Source organism: Pleurodeles waltl, chromosome 4_1 (genome assembly GCF_031143425.1).
Source record: "Pleurodeles waltl isolate 20211129_DDA chromosome 4_1, aPleWal1.hap1.20221129, whole genome shotgun sequence".
NCBI lineage: Eukaryota > Metazoa > Chordata > Amphibia > Caudata > Salamandridae > Pleurodeles > Pleurodeles waltl.
This window is the reverse complement of record NC_090442.1, coordinates 449,935,720-449,954,676: the sequence shown is the minus strand read 5'-3', so window position 1 is coordinate 449,954,676 and position 18,957 is coordinate 449,935,720.

Below are 18,957 nucleotides of genomic sequence, written 5' to 3'. Positions count from 1 at the left end.
AAATACAAGAACTTATTCAGGCAAAACTACAATTTAACAAAATCTCAACGGATAAATCTTCCTCTTTTCTTCTACGTAGTAGTGCTCGTTATTATGGAGGTCGGAATAGAGCGGGGAAGCTTCTGGCTAATTATTTAAAAGTTTGAAAGCAACGCCATAATGTGAAGTCTATAGTTTCAGATACTGGTGAGTCCCTTTTTAAGGATGAAGATATTTTAGCTGAATTTATTAATTATTACCAGACACTTTATACTCCTGAGTCAATACCGACCCCCTTACAGATTGATGATTATTTAAAGAATATTCCAAACCCTAATAAGACACTGATTGATGCTATTTCACTTGAAGTAGATATTACTTTGTTAGAAATTTTTAAAGCCCTTCAATCTAAAAAAAAAAGGGAAAACCCCTGGTCCGGATGTATTTACAGTGGAATTTTGTTTACATTTTTCTGACCTGTTACTTCCTAAACTTTTTCAACTTTTCCAATTCTTCATAGATTCTGGTTTTACAGGGGGCACATTTTAGGAAGCCTTGATTTGCCTAATTCCAAAGGACGGTAAGGATCATACTTTTTGTAAAAGTTTTAGACCAATCTTGCTTCTTAATACAGATTATAAAATCTTTGCTAAATTATTAGCCCTACGTCTTGATACCCTTTTACCTGCGATGATAAGTAAGGAACAAACGGGTTTTGTCAAAGGTAGACTTGCTTCTGACAATTCTAGAACATTCTTTAATGTACTCAGCAAGGCTCCCGCTCTGTTGTATTCTCTAGCAGCAATTTCCATAGATGATGAGAAAGCATTCGACCGGTTAGATTGGTCTTTTCTATTAAAAGCTTTAGCCTGGCATGGTTTAGGGCCTCATTTCATTTCATTTATCTCTTTGCTTTATCAATCTCCAATGGCATCGATATCGGTAAATGGGAAATTGTCTAGATATTTTGTATTATGCCGAGGTGTACATCAAGGGTGTCCGCTCTCTCCACTCCTATTTATTCTAGCTCCCGAGCCCTTTCTATCCAGTATTCGAAATAACATTAAAATTGAAGGTTTCCAGTATGGCGAGAAGCATTTAAAATTAACGGCATATGCAGATGATATACTTTTATGTATCTCAAACCATGAGCTCTTGATTCCGTCTCCACTTTGGTAAATTGAGGGGTTTTCCTTGATTTCAGGTTATAAGATAAATTTGGATAAAACTGAAATCCTCCCTTTACCAAAATGTTATTTTAAAGCATCGTTTGATATCACTGGTTTTCACTGGAATTCTTCCAAGATTAAATATTTAGGTATTTGGTTCACTTCATCCATTAAAAAGTCCATTGAAGTAAATATTTCAGAGGCTTTAGAGAAAGTTGATAGATCGATTCTGGCTTGGAATCCCTTATTTTTATCTTGGTGGGGTCGTCTTAATTCCATTAAAATGATGATTTCTCCTAACATATTATGTATCCTATCCATGATTCCGCTTCCTTTACCTGGTACCTTTTTTACACAATTGGACTCCAAATTGTCTAAATTCCTCTGGAACAATAAGAAATCTAGATTTTCTCTTGGTCATCTTCGCCATTCTAAACAGGAGGGAGGAGTCAATTTTCCTGATTTTAGATTGTATCACATATCCTTTTGTTTGCGCCAAGCTTCTAGGTGGGTCTCCCTGTCAGACTCTAGGTTTACTCCATTATGGTTGGATATTGAGTGTTCTTTTCTTTTGCCTTTTACCCCTAGTGAGGTGGTATCCTTTTCCTATAATATTTCACTTATCTCCTCTCTGCTTCTTAAACATACTTGCTCTCTTCTGCGTTCTCACTATTTACCTCCTTCGGTTTCTCATTCCTCTTTTCTGAACTCCCCTATTTGGCATAATTGTTTTTTCACTATTAATAAAAAACCCTTATTTTGGAAATCCTGGTGACAGAGAAATATAATTTGGGTCAAGGATTTATTCTCCAATAATACTCCACTTTCTTTTTCACAATTCCAACTTCTATTTCATTGTCCTAATTCATTTATGCCTAAATATATTCTTCTTATTAATATTATTCTTGATGTACTTTTTTCCTTGCCTTCCTCTTCTTCTTCTTCTTCGGAATTACCCTTTTCTTTGTCCTCCTTTCTTATCTCATATCCTAAGGCATCAAATATCTCTAAACTTTTTCAGTCTCCTGTTTTGATGCGTCCTAAATCTAAAATTGAATCTCAATGGGAATTCGATTTGGGATGTACTCGGACTGTTTCCTTTTGGAATAAGGTGTGGCATTGATCTTATAAAATATCCAGATCAGGTTCTACCACACAGTCACGATTCTTTCTTTATCGCAGACTTTATTTTACCCCTTCTAATATAGCAACATTTTCTGTAACCTCCACTCCAAGTTGCTGGTCCTGCAATAGCCCAAAGGGAGATCTTATGCATATCCTTTTTGAATGTCCTCCTACTGTCTCTTTTTGGAGGAAAGTTTGGTGTCAGCTTACCTGCATTTTTCATTTGCAATCCCAATTATCTCCACTGGTGCTTTTTTTAGGTAGTATCTCTGCTAACATTGTTTCAGATGATGATAACTTAAAATTGTTAGATCTCATGTTAGCTTTGGCCTTTCAAAAAGTTACTCTCAATTAGAAAAATACATCCAATATTTCCTATAAAGCTTGGGGGGATAATGTGTGTCACTACCATAGATTAGATATTGCTTTTACCTCTTTATGTTGCCCTTCCATAAATAGAGATTTGTACTGGTTACCTTTGACTGATTATCTTAATGATGTTGCTTGTAATTCTACTAATTGTACATTATCTGAGAATTTTAAGCCACCATGAATTCTTTATTTTCTCTGTTCTTGAGTGAATTTTAACTTAGCTTACATTTATGCTTTTTTTGAATATTACTTTCTTATATTTAAGTGTTGAAGTGCCTATGCATTTTTTGCATTGTAAATGGTCTTGTCCCGTTTTCCTTGTTTCCTCCCCTTTTTATACTTTAAAATGTTAAACAGCTTTTACAACTTGTTTTAAAATTATATCACTATCATTATGATAGATATCTTGTACTGTTAGTGTATAACCCATATGTATTTTGATTTTAATAAAGCTGATTTACCTTAAAAAAAGAAGTATATAATGTGAGGGGTGTTTTTTATCATCAGGTCACCATTTAAAAAATAAGCATTTGCAATGCAATGGGACTCTCGTTTGCTCAAGCTAGAGCTGTTCGCTTTTCAAACTCCGAGCCAGACTTTTAGTACCACATTAACTGAAAAGTTTAACAGTTTCACATAAGCGAGCCCATGGCCACCATGAATCGTGATGGAGGCACAGCATGTAATCATCAAAAGTGCAATTAGCCATGTAACATGGTCGATGTCATGCAAAGCACTCAACCACTGCACAGCGAGATAGCGCTGGCTGCAAAATAAAGAGAAAAAGTAATCCAGAAACCATACTGAAAACATGGAGCATCGTATGTTTTCAGTAGTTGGGCGATGTGCTCATCGAGGGCTAAACACTGGAAAAGGCATGACGTATGCATGCTTCCCAAAATTGAAATGAAACTAATTGTAAAAGATAAGCACATAAACCAACCAAACTCATGGGCGTGGTTAAAAGCCCATAGAGAGATTACAGCAGGGACAGCACTTTGGGCTCAACCCTAAAAAAACACCTTGTGCATGCCTGAGGTAATTTGAGCAGTAAACCCATGCACCCTTCACCACATTTGAATTCCAGTTGTATTCCTCAATGGATTTATTTCTGCATTTCTACTAAATATATCCCGTAATATTCTGACTTGGGTTATTATCTTTAATTTTTATTATTTCTTTGACTGAGGCAGTAACCGTGCTCAAACATTATAATTGTCATATACTTTCTTATAATCATTCCTGCCTCTTTCATCCAGTATTATTATTACAAACCTTCCAGTGCTGTTTTTGTCCTATAATTCTGGCTTCTTTATTTTTCATGGTAAAGGTATATCAACTTAAAGGCAGTCACCTTCTTCTAACAAGTCTGACACCTCCCTACTGGTTTTGCACACCTGTCCAACAAAACCATTTTTACCACAAACAGTCACCATGGAAAACGCTTTGGAATTCCTAAAAGAATGCTTTCTTTCTTCGCAGGTTACCAGCACAGGTGCAAAAAAAATCATCTAATATCACTCCAGCCAAACCACCAAAGAAAGTCACTGAATCTCCTTCAAAATCACCTACCTACTCAGGTGACCTTGACGTCATGAAAGAATTAGGAGCCTTAAAACCATTTATGATGGCCAAAATGACATACTTACAACACATAGAGGAGAATTGGTCACTACACAGGCAACATATTCAAACTTTAGAACAAATAAGTAGTAACCTAGAACAGTGGTTCCCAACCTTTTGACTTCTGTGGACCCCCATTTTATCATTACTGGAACACAGGGACCCCCAGTGAATCATTATTGGAATCTGGGGACCCCCCCACTAAGTCATTATTGACAGCTGGGGACCTAGGGCCAGATGTAGGAAGGAAGCAATTTGCGAGTCCTTCCGACTCGCAATTTGCAACTCGCAAATTGCTATGCAGTACGGTGTCTCAGACACCGACTGCAACTCGCTATGGGGTCGCAATGACCCACCTCATGAATATTCATGAGGTGGGTCGCAAATTGCGGCCCCATAGCGAGTATAGGCACTCGCTAACATGGAGGCCTGCTGTAGTCAGCAGGCCTCCATGTTAGCGACCTGCTTTTCAATAAAGCAGTTTTTTTTATTTTTTAAATGTAGCCCGTTTTCCCTAAGGGAAAACGAGCTGCATTTCAAAAAATCCGAAACCTTTTGTTTCGGTTTTTTCAGGGCAGGGAGTGGTCCCTTGGACCACTCCCTGCCCTGAAAAAATATTTTGGGGTCCATTCACAAAGGGGAAGGGGTCCCATGGGGACCCCTTCCCGTTTGCAAATGGGTTACCATCCACTTCAAGTGGATGGTAACTGCGACTCCATTTGCGACCGCATAAGCGGTCACAAATGGAATTGCATACCATTGCGAATCGCAAATAGGAAGGGAACACCCCTTCCTATTTGCGATTCGGAAATGCATTTTGCGAGTCGGTAACGACTCGCAAAATGCATTTCTGCATAGGAAACACGTATTTGCGAGTCGCAAACGGCAAATTTTGCCGTTTGCGACTCGCAAAGTGCTTCCTACATCTGGCCCCTAATCTTTTAATATTATTTAATTTGGTTGGGAACCACTGACCAAGAAGATTCCAACCAGGATAATTCCACAATTTCCATGGACATAGCACAAACTAAAATACCCACTGATAATTTGGAAAATAGAAATAGGATAGAAATAGGAGATATAATATCCGTATTTTTTGGTATTTAAGGTTTGGAAGGTTCCAAAATGATTGTAGTCTGCAAAAGGCGATACCTTCAAGTGTCCGTTCACCCTCTTCCTCACCTATTTCTATTCAACGTCCGCACTGCCTGGGACCACAGAACTCTATTAGCTGTCAAGTTCAACCCAGAGAAATCATTCATTTTCTTTCTACAGTTCACTGATTTCATGAACATTTAATCTGAGGCCAAAAAGGCGAGTCCTTTATACTGGTCAGGTCACAAGGTTTTCTCCATACAAGGCTTCTCTCCTGCAACAGGAGCCTAAAGGAAACAATTCCTAAAGCTACAACTACCATTGAAGTCTCTAAATATTCAATATAAGCTAGTCAATCCTTGTCTGTTGAAAATAACATTCAAAGATTAAACCTATTCCTTTGAGGAACCTGCAGACCTGAAAACTTTCATCAACCAACATAAAACGGAAGTTATGGAATTAGGATCCTCCTCCATCACTTGAGCATTTAACACATTATGGCCCTCATTACGACCCTGACGGTGAGTGATAAAGTGGCGGTAATACCGCCAACAGGCTGGCGCTTAGTTCTGCCACATTAAGACCATTGCAGTGATAACTCCCATAGACAGCCAATGTACCACACCACCCGCCAGGGCGGAAACATTACTCACCACGCCGGTAGCCGCCAACAGCCTGGCGGAAGACAAAGTACCGCCCATCTTATTAAGACACTGCACACCACCACCTTTCCCAGGGCGGTACCAACGCCATCAAAACCCTGTTGGAAACAGAGCTCAGAAGTAAAAGCACTCACCATTGGAGACACAGGGAAGAACTACCCCGCCATGAAACCTGAACTGCAAGTCTTCCCAATGATTTTCTATGTGATGCTCCACCTGGAACACCAATGCCGACGAAGTGACAACGGTGAGTACAGCCGCCTAGCACACAAGGGAGGGAGGGAGGAAAACGAGAGTGGCACAAACACACCATTCACACACACTCCATACACACAACCAGCTGCACAGTAAACCAATGGCACACATCACACAGCATAATAAAACAAGGACCAGATTTCGGAAGTACTGACAATGTATTAGCATAGCAAAACCCACCACAGGAACCAAATATATACAAATGTTTATAAAGGGCCAATGCCCAGTCCAATGTCATAAGGGCACACAAGGACACAGGGCACAGTCCAAGGACCAACTTGTATCCTGACACATCCGGAGAGAACACTGCAGGGGCATCAGTTTGCAAGTGGGCAGGCACCTCAGGGGGTGGGGGCCACCTCAGCTGAATACAGGAACCTCCCCTCTGGTTCTGGAGGGGGCTCCATGCCCATTTCCCAATGCTGGGGAGTGCAAGGTCACAGTCTCTCAGGTGGGGAACATGCCCACTGGTTCATCATTTCGGGGGGGGGGGACAGGCCTATCGACAATTACTGTGTCACATATTAGATTGGCACATATTTTTGGCTGAATCTTTCATACACCATCTCTGAAAATGCTTCAGGAAATACAATTCTGACAGTTGATTGTAATCAAATACTGGATCCCTTTTTAGACAGACGTTTCACATCACAGTTCACTCCACATGCTTCACATAAAGCATTCAAACATCTAATTTCCCAAATTCATGAAGAAATTAAACCCTGATCTATTGGAATACTCTCCTACTCACCACTCACAATCTAGAATTGATTACGTCTTTCTCAGTAAAGTTCTTTTGCAACATATTGTGAATTCTGAAATTGGCTTTATCCTCATATCAGACCATGCACCAGTTATAACTGACTTGGACATCACTGTGGTCACACATAGATTCCAACCTTGGAGATTTAATAAATCTTTACTCTCCGATGCTCCTTTCATCACCTCTTACACTGCTTTTAATGAAGCATATTTTCAACTTAATTATACTAACCAAGTACCATTTCATTCAGTGTGTGATGCCTTTAAGGCGGCCTCAAGGGAATTTATTATAGGTCTCTAAAAAAAAGTCTGTGCAACAAAAGTCTGTTCACGTTCTTGCATGCATAAAATCCCCAGAGCATGATTATTATACTAAGACACATCTCAAGGCCTTGGTTACAGCTGAACTACATTTTAACAAATATACTACGGAACAAGCATGCAACACCCTGCTTACAGTCAATGCCAGATACTATGGAGGTAATAATTGGGCAGTATCTCTATTAGATATTTAAAACATAGAAAGTAGAAAACAACCATAATATCAATCCAAGATAACCAGGGTATTCTACACGTTAAAGACATAGCTAATGCACCTTATTTTGCTTCCTATTATAGGGATGTATATTCTCCAGAACATAAAGCTAGAAAAATGCCAATGATTGATCTCTGATCATCAGAACAACCACTTCAACTGTCAGAACTCATTACAGCATTGCAATCGCTACCTAGTGGCAATGACCCAGGACCAGATGGCTTTGCCATCAAGTTTTACGTCCAATTTGCTAAACTCATTTTTCCCAATTTGTACACATTATTTAAACACTTCATAACTTTAAGCTCTGCTTCTAGATCTTTTACAGAGGCCATGATATGCTTAATCTCTAAAAAAGATCGAGACTTAACTCAACACAAAATTTACAGACCCATTTTTTAATCAACATAGATTGTACATTTTATGCCAAAGTCTTAGCTCTTTATTTGATCCCCTTTATGTTTGATCTAGAAGGCGTACATCATTCTGGATTTATTCCTGATAGGAATAATGCAGTCAATTCTAGTACTTTCCTTAACATAATTAATAAGGCTTCTAAGATTAAGATCTCTTTGACAGCTTTATCATTAGACACAGAAAAGGATTTTAATAGGGTTAATTTGTATTTCTTATCAAAGTCTTTGGAATGGCATGGTTTTGGTCCTACCTTTCAACAGCTTATATCATTATTATATTCCTCACTATGGTCTTCGGCTATAACAATTGGCATTCAATCCACTTTCTTTCCTCTTAATAGAGGTACCTGTCAGAGAAGTAATTAACTCTCTTACTTTTTGTTTTGGCTCTTGAACATTTTCTTCATCAGTTATGCACTTCAGAAGGCCTCAATGGTTTTCAAATGAATAATGCACACATCAGATTTGCAGAGTATGCAGATGATATACATTTAGGTATGTCACACCCAGATCGCTCACTTCCTGCTTTCTTTAACTTACTTCCTACATTTTCTGTTGTTTCAGGTTATAAACTTAATGTTGATAAAACTAAAGTTCTACCTCTTAACAAGTACTGTTCCAGATCTGTATTTGTTGATGCAGGCTTATCCTGGAGCTCTTACAAAATTAAATATTTAGGTATATAGAACTGCAATGCCCTCAAGGACGCACTTAAGGCCAATTCAGAGGTTTTATCTGAAATGCTTTTAACTTTATCTCAGAAATGGTCTCCATTATATCTTTCCCTGTGGGGTCGATTCAATACCACTAAACTATTAATTTCTTTCTCATGATGCTTCCTATTAGGTTAATTACATCAGACAAAATATTATCCATTCTTTTATGGCAAGGTAAACCTTCTCGAATCTCTCTCTTGAAAGTAAAACTCCCTAAACCCCTAGGTGGAGTTAATTTCCCAGATTTGTTTAACTACCATAAGGCATTTGGTATCAAGCAAAAACAGCCCTATATGTCTACATCTGTTGAAGCACCACAGAAATTATGGGTCACTCTGGAATGTACTCTTATTTCACCCTTCTCTCATCAACACATTCTTTTTATGTCCCACCCTCCAAACTTTTGGCTACCTAGCACTGTCTCCCATGCAGGTACGTTATTGTGGCCATATTTAACTTGCACATTACTCCTATCAACCAACTCCTCAATAGTCCTATATGGTATAGGAATCTGCTAAAAAGACAAAGAAGGACTCTTTGCTGGAAGGCTTGGACAAGCAAAGGTATTTTAGTTGTTTTCCAATTATACCATTCCGACTTCTTTATTTACTTTTCTGAACGTTCATCCAAATGCAATCTCCTGTCTTGTATGCTAGCCCAATGTCAGGAACTTTGTACTTTGATTCAAGATGATCGTGATCAACATTCCTCTTCTGACACTATACAACAAAACTCTGCACTTTATTCAATAGTAACTTGTATACATCCCAAAGCTGCATCAATATATAAATGCATAAGAAAGCTTTGTCTCACTAGGGCGAAAACACATATAGAGACTTTTTGGGAACCAGATTTTGGCATAGTTTGGCCAATCACAGTGTGGGATAAACTTTGGTGTAAAGTCCATTCCACTGCTTGCACTGCCAGTCTCACTCAAACCATATTTGTCTTTTATTAATGAACTTTCTTATAACCCTGCTCGTCTTTTTAATCTCAAACATCTTCCACATGACTCTTGATGGTGATGCAATACCCAACAGGTCGCATTTTTTCATATGTTCTTTTCCTGTCAGGCCGTATCCTCTTATTGTGCATCGATATGGAAATGTACAGGAGATATTACCCAGATATCTATCCCTCTTTCATATGAGCTCATATTTTTGGGTAATATACATGACATTTGGATCTCACAAAAGATGCTTGGGAAATTGGTAGATCTATTGTTTTCTACAGCCATTTCTGTTATTAATCTATTTGGAAAACTCCAGATAAAGTCACCCTACGAAATTGGTGGAACTTAGGGGCATATTTATACTCTGTTTGTGCCGGAATTGCGTCGTTTTTTTTGACGCAATTCCGACGCAAAACTAACTCCATATTTATACTTTGCCGTTAGACGCGTCTAGCGCCAAAGTCCATGGAGTTTGCGTCATTTTTTTGCGTGGACACCTACTTTGCGTTAATGATATGCAAGGTAGGCATTCCCGTCTAAAAAATTGACTCCGAGGCATGTGCGTCGTATTTACACTCCCGGGCAAAATTCACGCCCGGGAGTGGGCGGGTCAAAAAAAATGACGTCCGGCCGCTTTTCGCTGTTTTTTAGCGCCTGGTCAGGGCAGGCGTTAAGGGACCTGTGGGCTCGGAAGGAGCCCAGAGGTGCCCTCCCAAGCCCCCAGGGATACCCCCTGCCACCCTTGCCCACCCCAGGAGGACACCCAAGGCTGGAGGGACCCATCCCAGGGACATTAAGGTAAGTTGGGGTAAGTATTTTATTTTTATTTTTTTGTGGCATAGGGGGGCCTGATTTGTGCCCCCCTACATGCCACTATGCCCAATGACCATGCCCACGGGACATAAGTCCCCTGGGCATGGCCATTGGGCAAGGGGGCATGACTCCTGTCTTTGCTAAGACAAGAGTAATTTCAATGGGGGTTGGGAGTCGAAAAAAATGGCGCAAATCGGGTTGAGGCGAAAAATTTGCCTCAGCCTGACTTGCCCCATTTTTTGGCGCCCAAGCTCCATATCCCCCTACGCCGGCGTTGCCTGGTGTACGTCGTTTTTTTTCACGCACACCAGGCAGCGCCGGTGGCTAACGCCGGCTAACGTCATTGAATAAATACGGCGCCCGCATGGCGCTTCAGAATGGCGTTAGCCGGCGCTAATTTTTTTGACGCAAAACTGCGTTAGCGCAGTTTTGCGTCAAAAAGTATAAATATGGCCCTTAGTATGTTATCATATCATCACAAATTAGACACTTCTAAACTGGACTCGATGCAACTTGTCATCAAACGTCATCAATTGTGAATGCCGCTCAGTAATTATCTGTCCCACATCCCAAAAGACATGGACTTCTCCCCCCCTCCTAATTATGAATTATTGTATACTTTAACTCTATTCTTGCAATATATATATATTGTATATACATATGCTGTGCATTTCCCTTATTGTTCCTGATTTATATAAGGATATCAATTGTTTATACTTTCCACTATTTTCTATCTTTCTCTTTTCCACTCTCCTATGATTCTTTCTTTCTATTGTTTTCTTCTAAAAAACATATCATTTGACCTTTCATTGCCAGATTTACTTAGCATACACATTTTCTTTTTTTTGTTGATGTGAAATGTCCACTATTTGAATATTTAAATATGTATTGATTGTAGATTTCACAATATGCATTAGCAATGTAGTATTCTATTTATTCAGATTTTTCCTAATCTCACTAAAATGTATTTTTAAAGAAAAGGATATCAGTGAACTTTGCAAAACTAAAATAATAACACTGCGTCCTTGATTTTTTTTTCTGAATGCAAGCAACTTTAGCTGTCTGTCAAAGACAATTGCTAACACATAAGTGCCCATATTTACTAGGCAGATTTTGGTGACTGAAATTTATGGTGAGGCACCTAAACGTTGGTGATTACTACCACTGTAATAAATTGCCCCAGTTTAAAAAAGCAGTGAATGTTTCAAGGTATTTGAAAGGTAGTTAGACTATCAGTTACTGTTACGACATAAGGATTCAGCAGTTAATGGAAGTTGCTGTATTAGTGTGAAAGTAGATGCTTTTCAATGCATGTGGGTTGATGTTTATTTTCCTTTTGAAGCCTGTATGCCACAATGTGAGTTGCAAGACTACATCCACAAGCAGCACCAGATACACAGCCCTCCTTCTGTGCCAAAAGATGTGGCCCAATCTCCCTTTTCAATGAAGTAAAAATCTATACCCTGAATCTATCCATGCTTTAAAAATGAATACCTTTCTCTTCTGCTTGGTATGGGATGATTCATTTGTTAATTCTCTTTTGTTTGTAACTGTAATACTCAGCTAGTTTTCTATCTGATCTTCAGGTAATGCCTTAGTTTTGCCTCTGCAGGGCACTCTGCTGCATCATTTGCACACTACGCACTGTTGCTGATGGTAATTGCAGATGGGAACTGGATTGGGGTGGGGAAGGCAAGACTGTTTTTATTCTGTTTAGATTGATCTAAATCATTTTAAACAAATGTATTTTTACCTTATTTTAAATCACACCACAAAGCACAATTTGCAGTTGTCTACTTCAAGGAATGTAACTTCTGCCTGGGATCCATATATACTTATTTGAGTGGGAGGGAGGGCCTTCATTAAAACAATCATCATTGTAGCACTGGTCGTGTTCTCAGCCTGTTCCAAACTAGAGTCGCCCTTTTGTGCAGGCGCTTTAGTTATTTCCCCACTTTCCACCTGGCCTGATACTTAATGAAGACAGGGGCACGGAAGTACCGCTGGCAAGCCGAAGGAGCACCAGAGGCAAGCCGAAGGAGCACCACATTTGGACAGGGCCTGCGGCCAGAACCCCTGGCCATTTGATCCCAGCCTGACTTATCTATACGTGAGCCCAACTCCATGCATATGATTACCAAGTAAAGAAATGTGGTAAGCACACATTATTCCCTAAGAGATCCTAACTGATGTGTACTGCCTGCAAAGTTGGCATAGGGGACACTAATGCAGCCCATATTAGTATGATGCATCCTATACCTAAGATGGACAACACTGAACAGTGTATGTTGCTACTTAACTGCAGGTTGCTTCCAAAATACTATGCAGTTCTTTTTATGCTGCTCAACAACATGCACCCAGAAGCTGCTTTCATTAGACAGACCTGGCTGCCAGATTACTCTATACCAGAGAAAGCCTTGGCTCTCCCTCAAAGGAACAAGATAACTTGGTGCAACAGGGCTGATAGGAAAAGGCTGCGGGGTAGCCATAATTTACAAAGATACTCTAATAGGTCAATTCACCCCGATCAATACCCCAGGGAGTGAATCCTTTCTCTTTTCATTGGAGCTCTCAGCCACCTTCACTTTTTCAAGCTTTTGATTGATCAACTCCCAGGTCCTGCTACAAAATTTAGTAACGCGCTCCACCAGAATTAATAGCAGAACCTGCCTTAGAAAGCAAATTTTACAGTGTTTGGGGATCTTAATATACACCTTAGGTATCATTATGAGTCTGGCTGTCCACTGACCAATGCAGTGGTCTGAGCACCACATTATGACCAGGATGTGATTGGACCATCAGCACCGCCAGGGTTAGTTGCCCTGAAGGTCTGGTGGTCTGGCAGTCATGGCAGTCCCAATCCACCAGGGCAGCGCTGCCCTTGGGATTACGACCCCCTTCTCTGCCAGCGATTTCATGGCAGTCACACTGTCGTGAAAAGGCTGGCAGAGACGCGGCGCAGGGGGACTAGAGGAGTCCCTGCACTGCCCATTCACTTGGCATGGGCATTGCAGGGGCCCCCGGGGCCAGCTCCGTCAGTGTTCACTGTCTGTTTTGCAATAGGCAGTAGAGAATATCATATGATGAGCCCAGTAAGGCAAGACGGCTGTGAAAAAACACCAATACGCTATATGGGAGGCAAGAGTTTTGTATTTTAGAACTGCCATAGAACAGGGTTCCAACTCCTCAAAAGAGCTGTTTAAAATAGTTAACAGTCTCATTAATCCTGCAAAAAATTCAGCTGGACCTTCGCCTTCAATGAAGAGATGGAATACTCTCTTTGAAAAAATATACAATACTCTGCTAGTCCTACCACAATGTGATAATCACACACTAGCTCCAAAGCATCTACCTTGGTAAAAAATGAATTACCATCCATTTCTCAAATGAGTAGGGAAATAATGCTGGAGACCCTTAGTACCATCAACTCAGGGTCACCACTGGACCCAGCCCCTTCAGATATACTAAAGAAAGGGGTTGCCACAGTTCTTATCATACTGACAGATATGTTTAATCCTTCTTTACAGAGTGGTTCGGTCCCCACTGAGTGGAAACATGCTGTGGTGAAACCGCTTCTGAAGAAATAGTCAACAGACCCTTCTCGGGTCAAGAATTACTGCCCTAGCTGCTCCTCCCATTGGCTGGGAAAACGGTTGAGAAATATGTAAATGAACATCTGTCAGCTTTCTTAGAAGCCGTATCCATCGTGCATGCTGCCTAAGCAGGTTTAGGGTGGTGTCTGCAGTACAGAAAAGGCTCTACTTGCAGTAACAGAAGATCTCAGAGGAATCCTGAATCAAGGCAGCACTGCAGCAATGACGTTATTCGACCTAAGTATAGCATTCTACACTGTCTCCCACTCAGTACTAATCCAAAGGCTAGAAGAGGCAGGGATTGTTGGTGAAACCCTCAAAATAGCCTAGAGCCTTTTTAAAAACATAGAAGCTTCCAGGTCCAGGAGGGATCAGCTAGGTAGGCCATATTTTTGCTGAAATGTGGAGTTCCCCAAAATCCGTCCTTAAGCTGACATTGTTTAATGTGCACGTCCACCCAGGAGCAGAAATACTGCAAACTCATGGTCTAGCACCATTTTCCTATGCAGATGATACACAGATGATCATCATCTCTATTACTGCAGACTCTCTCAGAACTTCCAGTTAATTAATTACATGTCTTATGCAAGTCACTCGTTGTATGTCAGCAGTTTAAAACTTAATGGTGGTAAAACGGAGGACCTGGAGGTAGGAAACAAATCATCACTTTGGCTGGAACTCAACTGGCCGGACAAGCTGTTGTGTAGCCAATTTAGTTATAGCTCCATGCATGTCATTTTAGCACACTAGGCCTGCCGCTGTGCACTTTAAACTAGATGTATTTTATTCAGCTTCCATTATTATTTTAACAATAGCCACATTTGCGGTCTTGTTTTATTTCTCTGTTTCTAGCTGTTCTTTATTAGGCCAGCGCTGTGTTCTTAAACAAGCTCCCTGTGCTTCTCTCAAGGCTGCAGTGAGATAGGTTGCCGGTAAAACGTGGTAACGCTTTGTCTCCGGTATTCATAGAAACATACATATCCTTACGTAGGGACATTTTCTCAGAACATCAGCTGTTTTATTATAAAACACTTTCCCAACCCATACACGTTAGAGGGAGATTCAAGCCAGATGACCATGACTGTAGCTGGATGCTGAACACTTTGCTACAGCTACTTATGCAGACTTCAGGCCTTTGCTCAGGTATGGAGGATGATGTCTTCCTAGGGGAACCTGAAGGGCAGAAATAGAGCTTAACATGCTGTGCTCTATTATAGCCTTTGTAGGAATTAGTCTTTTGAAACTAGTGACAATATGGTAGCCTTATTTCTATGCTTCACTCTCCTTGTCACAATTTTAATCCTGTCATGCTTTATCACCCTGGTTATTGCAGTACATGCTTTATTGTCTAAGATGCAGTTGCTTCATTAAAACCTTATTGAGACATGTACTGACTTTGTTTGTCCTTGTATATGTGAGATCAATGTAAGTGAGAGAAACAGATGAGATCTGAGTGACCACGATTTCCCTGAGGAGTAATTTTTGTCATGCGCTCGGCTGCCCAATCATCCCTGCTCTTGGGTAGAGATGAGGTACTGCTAGTTAGGCGGAGCAAAACCCGGATTGGGGCAACAGGTTTCACCTGTAGTGGGTCAAGATTCAGTCTCCCACACCGCAGGCAATTCTGCCACTCAAATCCAGTAGTCTCAATAGAATAATGAGAGCCTATGCGACAAAGCTTGGGCCACTTCCCTCACCAACCTCAAAAGTCAAAAGCCTGGGAGTCTGGATTGATGACAGGCTCACAATGGATATTTAAGCCGAGAAATTGGCCACATTCTGCTTCTGACTACTACAACCTTAAGGAAACTGCTATTTTGGCTTCCCATCACACTCCAGAGAGTGTGGAGGGCTTTATCAACTCATGCCTGGATTATGGCAACTCCCTCTATTTAGGCAGTCCAAAATATGTAATCAATCTATCACAGGTGATATAGATTGCAGCTGCGCACATTTTCTACAAATTGCCCAGGCATGAATTAGCATAACCAGCTCTTACAGACTTGCACTGGTTGTCAATAGAATAGAGAATCCAATTTAAGACCCTGCTCCTGGTTCATCGTGTCATTATTTAAAAAAAAGCTCCTCTCTTATTCAACTTCTGCTGACCGCGTATAGGCCTACAAGACCTTTGAGATTAGACACGCAGAATCTGCTCCAGATTCTCAGGATAAAAAGAGTAGGAATGGAGGGAGATCCTGTGCCTACCTAGCACCCAAGTTGTGGAATGTCCTCCCAACACATTTGAGATTGGAAAATCCAGAAAGCAATTTCAAGAAGTACTTTAAAACATACTTATTTTAGCTTTAGATCATCTTCAATTATATTTCAGTCATAAGGCTGAGAATGTTATCTGTGCTGGGAGGGATTCGCTATATAACTCTTGTAGAATAGAAAAGAAAAGAATAATGAAGTTCTAACAAATACCTCTGCTGGAATTCCATTTACAGCAACACTTTCTTTGTGTTGGACTAACCAAAACTTCTTTTTGCAGAATTCCAAATTCCTTTCTTTCTTCTTAGCTTCGTAAAGACTCAGAAAAGGGAATTGCTAACACTGTGGACCATTTGGATAATACAGCCCTACATTTTATCTGCTATTCTGTGTGCCAGCCTGAAGCAGCAAAGCAGGCAAGATATTGATATTACTGTCCCATCTCCTTCGGTTTGCTCAGGGTAACTTTAATTGAGAAAAAACTGAGTGGCAAAAAGGAAAGTTTGCTGCTTGCAACCACTAAAAAACTTTCAAAGAGTCCTGTAGTCTGACTGGCTTTATTTGAACAGGTTCCAACGATTCCAACCGACACCTAATCCAATCCAGATGGGAGTATTATTCCAAATTCTAAATTACTCATTTAGGATTAGCCAGCAACTGGACGTCTGTCAACGTTTGCTTTCTCCCAATTCTCCATTCCCAGCTCATTTAAAGATCATGGAATGCTGTTTTTCCAGTGGCAGAATCGCGCCCATATCTCTGCCAGCTACTTTCTGAGAAGCACCCTTTTCTTCCTCACAACCGCTAGTGAGAAAGATGATGGAGGGGTTGCCTGTTTATGGGACTATCTGTGAAGTCATTCTCAATTACGTTCTTTTGGTCTGGTGGAAGCTGTGTTCCTGCTCTTTACAACTGTCTAAGAATGTGATTTGTCAGCTAAATAACTGCATACCATATAAACATCAGGCATCTTCACCTAACATCATCACCAGCCACAAACCTTTAGGCATCACCGGGTAGTAGGGGGAATAAGGATATATACTTCAATTCAGTTGCAAAATAGTCTTACTGCCAACTGGGATTATTCAGGTTCATCAGGTTTTTCTCCCAAAGGAAGACAACTCGTGTAGGCATCTGTCCTCTGTTTGACTTCACAAAATCAAATTGTACGAACTGGTCTGCCATTTTATCATTCCAAAGCAGGCTGGTCACATGCTGCTGAAGCATCTTCAGTGATAAGTACTTATTTAGCAAGTGCGATGCTTTAAATATGATGGAAAACAGCAAGTGGGCAGGTGAAGGCGTTGAGTCCGATACACCAACAGTTTGGCAAACAAACAGTTAAATCCTAATCACTTAGGCCGACATTTACAAACACGTTGCACTGGGGTTGCTTTACTTTTTTTAATGCAAACCAGGTACCAAACTATTGTGAGGGTATTTACAATTGAACTCAAATTGCAATTTGTGTTGGATTGTACCCTAAAGTAATGCAAAGCTGCACAATAGACAGCCGCACGTTACTTTGCTTCACAGGGTGGGTTCCATGGGTGGATTTTTGGGCCCAACTATGCAAGCACCGATGGGTTCTGACACAAATCCCTATTTGCAAGAATCCTGTGTCTCCTCAAGGCATGCTTAAAGAGGAGAAATGTTTTCATTTATGTGTGCTGCACTGAACAGCACAGATACAAAGTGGAATCATTTTAAAGCATAGTTTGTGAACTAGAAAAGACCCATTCCAGTAAATAAATCAATGCTTCAAACAGTGCAGGCACCCTTGCATCATGGTGAAAGGTCTGCATTTGTGCATATAATCCAAAAGTGCACAATCGCAGGGAAAGAGCATAACAGCACCACATCTTAGTAGATATGATGCTCTTCTGCTCCCCCTTGTTCATGCAACACAGCATAGCAATTTTAGCCAGAAGACACCAGGAGAAGATACCAAAGAAGTAAAGGAACTTTCATTCTGTATTTAATGATAATGTCAATTATGGGGAACCAATATTATTAGAGGTAACTCTCTCTGGAATTATTTACCACCTTGAAGGTATCTATGACAACTGGAAAATGTATAATGCAGATTTGTCTAATGCGTTGTTTCTGTTTACTTTGACCTCCAGCCTAAGTGGTTCCTCTCACATTTTACATTTGTCAGGCACTTTTTTATTTCACCTGCATATTGTCTATTGGTTTCTTTTTATAACTTCGGTGGGAATTTAATATGATTTTGATTTCAGATACTGCACATAATACAAGGCTACATGATTCGAAAATCTACATATAGTTTGTCTTTAATTAACAATATTGTTCTTAATTATTAATTTCGTCCATTTCTGCCCTTTATGGTCAGTTGTTTGACTTAAATGACCTGTTTTAATCCATTATACAAACTCTCTGAAATTATTGTGGGTAGGAATTCTTGTTTATAACTGTTGTTTGTAATGACGTAGTCCCATACCATCATTCTGAATCTGGCAATTTAAGACTGTATAATTGAGTTTACACTATTTATTGAATCAATCCTCCCGCTTGCAAGCAGTTAACACTTGGATGATAGGGACTGTCGTTCTAACCAATTTCAGTAAATCAGTGAATCTATTGAATTTATCATCCTCATTCCTGACAGATCCTCCACCTTTCAAGTAGCTATGTCCTTGCCTCCAATAATGC